The 7,698-nt window shown below is 41.4% G+C and overlaps 1 long non-coding RNA gene across 1 annotated transcript; it reads right to left on the bottom strand.

The window, feature by feature from the left end:
• Positions 1-661: 661 nt before the first annotated feature.
• On the bottom strand, positions 662-1,200 carry LOC143990221 (uncharacterized). Its single transcript, XR_013277227.1, has 3 exons — positions 1,078-1,200; positions 937-994; positions 662-776 (listed from the first exon to the last, which is right to left on the bottom strand). It is a non-coding gene; the product is annotated as an uncharacterized LOC143990221 (long non-coding RNA).
• Positions 1,201-7,698: the final 6,498 nt, after the last annotated feature.

Genomic DNA, 7,698 nt, shown 5'->3' with positions numbered 1-7,698 from the left:
AAAATAAAAAAAAAAGATAAATTAAAATGTAAAAGAAAATTATTGTTAAAGGAAAACATGTTCATAGTGTGTGTGTGTGTGTGTGTGTGTGTGTGTGTGTGTGTGTGTCAGTACACAAAGACAAAAATAAAGATACACAATCATCCTTAAAAAAAAAAAAAAAAAAATTACCTGCAAAATCTGTTTTTTAGTAAGGGTCTGAGGCAGAGAGTTTGAATAAGATCTTCTGTCGGTCTGTAAAAAAAATGAACATAAAAAAAAAAAAAATTAGAAAAAATCTTTTAGAAAAAATAAACAATAGTACAAGAAAAATAAATTGCCTGCAGCTCAGCAGTACAATAAGGCTTCGGAAAAGATTTACGTAAATGGCTTCAATATAACTGTAACAAAATAATCTAAAATTAATATTTAAAAAGTCAATAAAGACGATTGTTATAAAAAAAAAAAAATTAAACCCCCCTTCCCCCCCAAAAAAAAAAAAAAAAAAAATGTAAACCAAAGAAAAAATTTAAACAAAGGAAAAAAAAAGCCCCCACACACATTTAAAAAACATACACAGCCAAAACTGAGTAAATATAAGGAGAGAGAGAGAGAGAAGAGAGAGAGAGAGAGAGAGAGAGAGAGAGAGAGAGAGAGAGAGAGAGAGAGAGAGAGAGAGAGAGAGAGAGAGAGACAACATACCAAAAATACAAACATAACGTAAATTTTGAAATCTTCTTCGTAAATTCTAAGTTTAGGCATGGTTTTGATAAATCAAAGCCACTTGTCTTTGTAATCTATATGAGAAAAAAAAAAAAATAAATAAGATAAATTAAAATGTAAAAGAAAATTATTGTTAAAGGAAAACATGTTCATAGTGTGTGTGTGTGTGTGTGCACAAAGAAAAAAAAAAAAGATACACAATCAGCCTGGAAAAAAATAAAAAAAAAAAATTACCTGCAAATCTGGTTTTTACGGTCAGAGGCAGAGAGTTTGAATAAGATCTTCTGTCGGTCTGTAAAAAAATAAAAATAAAAAAAATAATTCGAAAAAAATCTTTTAGAAATAATAAACAATAGTACCAAAAAAATAAATTACCTGCAGCTCAGCAGTACAATAAGGCTTCGGAAAAGATTTACGTAAACGGCTTCAATATAACTGTAACAAAATAATCTAAAATTAATAAAATTAAAAAGTCAATAAAGATGATTGTTCAAAAAAAAAAAAACAAAAAAACCCTTCCCCAAGAAAAAAAAAATTTTAAAAAAGAATAAAAATAAAAAATAAAAAGAAAGCCCCCACACACATTTAAAAAAATACACAGCCAAAACTGAGAAAATATAAGAAAAAATTTAAAAAAATAAAATAAAAAAGACTAATGAAAACTAATATAAAAAAAACATATACTACCTTTTATTATGAAAATTATTTAACAATCTTTATATCTTTTATTAAAAATGGATACAGACCATAAAAAAAATAGATACACCAATTCACAAAATAAATAAATAAATAAAAAAAACGGGCAAAAAAAAAAAAAAAAAATGGAAGATATAGGAAATGTTATACATTTAACATGATTGTATAGTATGAAAATATAAATAGTTAAACTTACCTTGAAATAGCAGATCAAGTGTTGTTTTCTATGTTAGGAAAGCTGGGTCCTCGTCCTCCGCGTGGTCCTCGTCCTGCTCGTCCTCCGCGTGGTCCTCGTGGTCCTCGTGTTGCGCTCAGGTGTGCACAGGTAATACTGAGCAGGTGTACTGGTCAGTATTACCTTTTGCCCACGATTCAAATGGCGGTTTGTGAACCGCCCTCTGAACGTGGGTGTCGTGATGACGTCACTTCCCTTCTCTGCCTCACGCGAGATCTCGAGTCTATGCACACCACAGACTCCGGAGAAAAAAAAAAAAGGTCCCAGGAGCCCATGCGGCAGACCGGAACGAGTGACCTGACGATTAAGCCACGCCCCCGTTCCGCATCGGCTCCTCCCCTGTTCCGGATTTCACTGTGGAGGGAAATTTCAAAAGCAAAAAAACTAAAGAAGTCAGCTGGAAGGTAAGGGGGTTACCGAGCGTTTAGGGAAGGGGGGAACACATAGCCATGGGAGTGTATTTTAGGGTGGACCTCCGCTTTAAGGTCTGCGCTTTTCCCCAGGCCCGGATCGTTGACCGCATAGAGGCCGTCAGCGCTCGTGAAGCCCCTGGACCTCTATACACCAAATAGGACAGGCTCTCATATGAGCCCAAAAAAGCCGCCTCCAGTACATTTGCCGAATCCCCGTCCTCCCGTGTCAGCCACCGTCTGGCGACTACCATTTGCCCAGCCAGATAATATTTAAAAAGATCCGGCAATGCCAAGCCACCTTGACCCCACGGCTCCTGCAAAACCCTGAGACCTATACGGGGGTGCGTAGCAGCCCATAAAAAGGATCCAAAAAGACTATTAACCCTCCGAAAAAATGAGCAGGGAATCCAAATAGGAGAATTACGTAAAAGATAAAGGAATACAGGCAGAACCTTCATTTTGAGCAGGTTAACCCTACCAATAAGGGACAGCGGCAGATGCTTCCAAGCTTCCAGCTGCACCTTAACCCTGGCCAGCAGGGGGAGAAGATTCAGAGACATAAAGTCGCCCACTCGTGGTGAAACTCTCACTCCCAAATATGTAATTTCTTGCACCCAGGCGATGGGGACCCTAGCGGTCGCCACCTCTCGCGCCTCCCCGTCAATAGCCATCACGTTTGATTTCTCCCAATTAACCCTGAGCCCGGAGAACTCAGCAAATTTGTCGAGCACCCCAAACACCGCCTCCAAAGATGGCCCTGCATCCTTCAAGAAAAGGAGCATGTCATCTGCATAGAGCGCTATACACTCCTTAATACCCCCCACCTCCAGTGCTCCTACCCCAGGCGATAGCCGCAGGGCTATGGCAGCGGGAAATTTAAACATGGGCAATGCTGCAAACGGCGCTGGCCAAGCTGCAAATGACATTGCAAAGCTGCAAACAGCGCTGGGCAAGCTGCAAATGACACTGATCATTCTGCAATGATAGACAAGGCTGCAGATGCACACTGATAAGGCTGCATTGACTGGCATTTAAATGTAAGTTCTTTTTTCCTTAAACTTCCCTCCTAAAACTTTTTTCCTTAAAATGCCCTCCTAAACTTGGGGTGCGTGTTATACCCCGATAAATACGGTACCTTTTTCTGTATTTGTCTAATTAATTTGTATTATTCAATGTGCATTTGTATATATTGTGAACTATTAAAATTTGTTATCATTTTTTATATGTGCCTTTAAAGTCCATTTATTTCTCCGTTATCCAAATTACTATTAGTATGTGGCACTTTTTTCATCTTGGGTGTTTTCGATTGCCACCCTAGGGCCTAGCAATCAATCTCTTTTTTGAAACCAAAGTTATACTTAGCACACAGATATTTGAGTCCAGAAATAGGAATATGAAACATTACTTTGAAGTGGTGTACAAATGTCTGTTTGGGAAGAGATCCAAGTTGAAGACATGATTAAGATTTCCTTTTTACCAAGCTGCAATACTTACCTTTTGTGGCCAAGTTTCGCAGATGGAGACACCACAAGTATCCACTGGAGCACCTGTGTGGGCTACCCTAAAAAATGTTCTCTGGTGTCCCATACTAGTGCTCCTGAGTCCAGATGTGTAAACAGCTGCTGAGTGTCTTCTCCTTACATTGCACTGAATCAAGTCTGCAATTCACTCTAGTTTCAAAGACATCTACATAACAATGTCCTAAACTTCTTTTAATAGGACAAATCAGCATGACTAATATGTAGGTATAACCCTGTACCAGCTAAATACATTGTATTTATTGGCAAACGAACAATGTTTCCTACGATCAATGTTTTCTACGAACAATGTTTTCTATGAACAATTACTGTGCCCACAAACATGAAAGTAGCCATTTCAAACTGTACAACAGTAAAGAAAAGCACATGGAGCAGCATGCAAGTTAATCATCATAATAGGAACACACGACAAGTACTTTTTTGAAGCTCCTTCTTTATTTTGCGATACTGATCCGGTTCCCTGAGTTTATTGTCGGACAATCGCTTCCTTAACTGCTCTTGTGATCGGCGTACCTCAAACTTCTGCTCCAGGGTGTTGACAACAGTTGTCATGATGTCATCCTTTCTTCGACTGGGATGGGTGTATGGACCATGTTTCCTTAAAATCCCTACCATCTCGACCATTTCCTCAAAGGCCCATGTTGGTGGCCTTCAATCTCCTCCTTCTGGATCCAGATGTTTGTGGCTCCAGGCTTTCCTCCTCGCTAATTAGACAGTGTGTCTCTGCCATTTTTCTCCTACTACTTCTACTGCGCACCGAAAAGAGAAGGGGCGGGGAATATTCGTGAAAAAGAACATCAGGGGTGGGTGACGCGGGCAGGGCCGCTGATAGAAATCATTGGGCCCCCTACAGCCCACCTGACGGGGCCCCCTTTAGCCCCATCACTGGTCCCTCCTTCAGCCCCACCCCTGGTCCCTCCTTCAGCCCCACCCCTGCTCCTGCCCCTGGTCCCTCCTTCAGCCCCAACCTTGGCTGCTTCCCAGTGAGTTAGGACACACAGGGGTCTCAATATAAGGAGTTAAATCTCCCCCATCCACATGACATGACAGGGGGTCGCCCATTATGAGTACACTGTTCGCAGGACACACAGGGGGCCCCCCATTATATGAAGTACAGTACACCTCTTCACACATGTTCTATCACTGTACACCTCTTCACACATGTTCTATCACTGTACATCTCTTCACACATGTTCTATCACTGTACACCTCTTCACACATGTTCTGTCACTGTACACCTCTTCACACATGTTCTGTCACTGTACACCTCTTCACACATGTTCTGTCACTGTACACCTCTTCATACATGTTCTGTCACTGTACACCTCTTCATACATGTTCTGTCACTGTACACCTCTTCACACATGTTTTGTCACTGTACACCTCTGCACACATGTTCTGTCACTGTACACCTCTTCACACATGTTCTGTCACTGTACACCTCTTCACACATGTTCTGTCACGGTACACCTCTTCACACATGTTCTGTCACTGTACACCTCTTCACACATGTTTTGTCACTGTACACCTCTTCACACATGTTCTGTCACTATACACCTCTTCACACATGTTCTATCACTGTACACCTCTTCACACATGTTCTGTCACTGTACACCTCTTCACACATGTTCTATCACTGTACACTTCTGCACACATCTTCTGTCACTGTACACCTCTTCACATATGTTCTATCACTGTACACCTCTTCATACATGTTCTATCACTGTACACCTCTTCATACATGTTCTATCACTGTATACCTTATCATACATGTTCTATCACTGTACACCTCTTCACACATGTTCTATCACTGTACACCTCTTCACACATGTTCTATCACTGTACACCTCTTCACACATGTTCTATCATTGTACACCTCTGCACACATGTTCTGTCACTGTACACATGTTCCATTGCTTTCCCCTCATGTACATATGTGTCATCGCTACACAGGTGTTCCCTCAGTGCACCCCTCTGCCCACATGTTCCATCACAGTACACCATTGATGGTAAACAGGGTTGAGTGTACAGCTATAACAAGTGAGGCCACTGGCTCTTACCACTCTTGCTTCAGCAGACATTTAAATCTCCAGGCTGCACATTGTATTTCCTGCACAGACTGGAGGTCAGGAGGAGGCGGTGCAGCTCTGAATGACAGAGCAGCAGACCAATTGGTTTGACATCCTGCTGGGAGGCAAAAATATGTAGATAGCAGTGTAGGAGAGGCTTCCATGGTGCTGTTCTCCTCACTGACACAAGGGACATGAGCAGAGATGTGAGTGGAATTTGAGCAAGTCACACATGCAGGCTACCTGCCGTCGGTGCTGTTAAACTGAAGTCAACCCCTGCCTTGCGTTTACTCACTGTCTGGAAAGTGTTCTCCTCCTCCTCTCCAGCCTCTGAGTGGCGCCTGCCGCTCCTCACCTCTCCGGTGGTCAGACTCATCTCGTGCTGGCTGGAGAAATATATATATATTTTTTTCTATCATTCTCTGCTCAGATTGCCCGGGCCCCCCCTGCTGGCTTGGCCCGGTACAACAGGGCCAATTGTACTGGCTTATCAGCGGCCCTGGACGCGGGTGGAGTTTCACACATGTGCAGTGTATTAGAGGTCGACCGATATGGGTTTTTCTTTGGCCGATGCCGATATTTAGAAATCGCCACGGCCGATGGCCGATATATGATGCCGATTTTTTTGGGCCGATATGTTAGGCCGATTATTTATTTATTTTTTCCCCCTTCATCTCATAAAATCTAACAGTTAGACACCTTTCCCACTGGGGCGTTTTTCAGGCGCTTTAAAATAGCGCCTGTAAAGTGCCTGCAAAACGGCTCCCCTGCAGTCTGTGTGGAAGCCCCGAGTGCTTTCACACTGAGGCGATGCGCTGGCAGGACGTTAAAGTCCTGCAAGCAGCATCTTTCGAGTGGTGTATACCGCTCCTCCACCACTCCTGCCCATTGAAATGAATGGGCACCGCTGCCGAAGCACCTGCAATGCAATTTGGCAGTGGCGCTTCACGGGCACATTTAACCGCTTCCTGGGCCGCTAGCTGGATTACAAGTGCCCCGCTAAAATGACGGTAAAGCGCCGCTAAAACTGGCAGCGTTTTACCGTCAACGCCTGCTCGCTCCAGTGTGAAAGCAGCCTTAAGTGATACAGAAAATTTATTACATTTATTAAACAAAACAAACATCCAAACAGTTCACTTGTATGTATAATTTGGAATGAAATATATATATTTTTTTTATATATTTACACAAAAACAGGTAATCAAAACTTTTGGATGAAAAAAAATGGGCTAACTTTACTGTTTTTTTTTTTTTTAAATCTGTGTATTTTTTCCCAAAAAAATTGAGTTTGAAAGACTGCTGCGCAAATATCATGTGACATAAAATATTGCAACAACTGCTATTTTATTCCCTAGGATCTCTGCTAAAAAAAATATATATATATAAGTTTTGGGGGTTCTAAGTGAATTTCTAGCAGAAAATACAGCATTTTTATTTGTAAGCATCAAGTGTCAAAAAAGATTTAGTCTTTAAATGGTTAAACTGAGAACGCTACACACTGAGTTGAGTTCATTCATTCAAGTGTAAACATTGTATCTTTTTGATCTTTTCTTGGCAGACTGCCCAGAGAGGCGACAAGTAGCTTCACTCAAGTCTCCAGGCAACTTGCACTGACTTTTATTACTGAAGTCATTTAAGTCGTGCTGAATATATCATCGGCCTTTTTTAACAGCACAATCAGCCGATGCCGATTAATTTAAAAAACGCCAAATATCGGCCCATATATCGGCCAGCCCATATATCGGTCGACCTCTACAGTGTATATAAAGCTAACACGCATCTGTCGTACGTACGATCTGTGTGTCGAACAGATGGAAGTGGCGAGCTTCCTAAACTAAGGTAAAATTTGAACTTGGCCCATTACAGTGGCCTATACTGCTTCAAGATTGAAGCCTATATTGGGATAATCTAATGAGAGTTTAGACTGACATTGGTATTTTTGTCCAACAGAAAAAATTAATCTGATTTAAGGACCCTGAATTTCTGTCCAGTTTTATTGACAAGTACAGGGAGATAAGGAATCTGTGGGAGGTCAAACACAGTTT

Source organism: Lithobates pipiens, unplaced genomic scaffold (genome assembly GCF_037356315.1).
Source record: "Lithobates pipiens isolate NorthernLeopardFrog02 unplaced genomic scaffold, aLitPip1_a1.2 Scaffold_18, whole genome shotgun sequence".
Lineage (NCBI taxonomy): Eukaryota > Metazoa > Chordata > Amphibia > Anura > Ranidae > Lithobates > Lithobates pipiens.
This window is presented reverse-complemented; position numbering and strand designations above follow the sequence as displayed.